The following is a 1,331-nucleotide window of genomic DNA, read 5'->3' on the forward strand; positions in this document are numbered from 1 at the left end:
GCATGAAGACTAGATTCCATACTCCATGAAGCCAGGACCAGGATCTGCTTCATCCTTATCTTCTCCCACCGTGAGCTCATGGTCTGACTCATAGCTGACACCAAATAAATGGTTGCTGGTCTTATGCTGGTCTTACTACACTTACTATACAGGAGTTCATACAGCATGGTTCTGGGTTCCCCACATAACTTAAAGAGCAACTTTCACAATGTCTGGAGCCCTAGGTGGCATGAACTGTGACTTCCAAATGAAACAGAAGCTCTACAGGGGGAAGAGTGATGGCATGTACATCATAATCCTGGAAAGGACCTGGGAGAAGCTTCTGCTGATGGCTCATGCCATTGTTGCCATGGAAAACTGATGGCTGACATCAGCGTTACACTCCCCAGGGATACCGGCCACCAGGTTGTACTGAGGTTTGCTGCTGCCACTGGGGCCACGCGTATTGCTGGCTGCTTCACTCCTGGAACCTTCACTATTCAGAACCAGGCAGCTTTCTGGGAGCTGTGACTTTCAGTGGTTATTGATTCCCTAGGCTGACTGCCAGCCTCTCACAGAGGCATCTTACAGTCACCTGCCCACTGTTACCCCGTGTAATGAAGACACTCCCCTGCACCATGAGGACACTGCCATCATCTGCACCAGCAAGGGAGCTCCCCCAGAGGGTCTGATGTGGTGGATACAGGCTCGGGAAGTTCTGCAGACGCCTGGCACCATCTGCATGCCCATGGGAGGCTGTGCACAATCTCTTCCTTCCACAGAGGTCCTGAACAGATGGGAGAGGAAGAGCAGGCTGTGTGCCGAGGAGGGATTTCAGGGTGAATGGACTGCTCCAGCTCCTGGACCTGCGGCTGTGTGTGCTTAGTCGCTCAGTCATGTCCAACTCCACGACCCCATGGACTGTAGCCCGCCAGGCTCCTGTGTCCATGGGGATTCTCCAGGCAAGAACACTAGAGTGGGTTGCCATGCCCTCCTCCAGAGGATCTTCCCAACCCAGGGATCGAACCCAGGTCTCCCGCCTTGCAGGCGGATTCTTTACCATTTGATCCACCAGGGAAGCCCATTCTGAAGTCGCAGGTGGGTCTGAAGGCACAGGGCCTTGCCATGACTATTCAGCTTCCAGTGGAAGATAGAGCCCTCAGCCTGTAGCTCAAAATGGGTTTGCAGCTCCCACTGCTCAGGCCACTGAATGGGTAGGAACAACCACTGAGTGGTCTTAAGCTATACTTTCCCAGCCTCTTAAAGAGAAAATAAAACTAAGATTGATTAAAAATAACAGTTTATAAAATAAACAAATATTTGTTGGATAAACAAATGAATAGGGAAAAGAC

General features: G+C 51.2%; 1 pseudogene; it reads left to right on the top strand.

The window, feature by feature from the left end:
- Positions 1–208: 208 nt before the first annotated feature.
- Positions 209–865, top strand: LOC122446816 (annotated as a pseudogene).
- Positions 866–1,331: the final 466 nt, after the last annotated feature.

The sequence above is a fragment of the Cervus canadensis genome, chromosome 8 (genome assembly GCF_019320065.1).
Source record: "Cervus canadensis isolate Bull #8, Minnesota chromosome 8, ASM1932006v1, whole genome shotgun sequence".
NCBI lineage: Eukaryota > Metazoa > Chordata > Mammalia > Artiodactyla > Cervidae > Cervus > Cervus canadensis.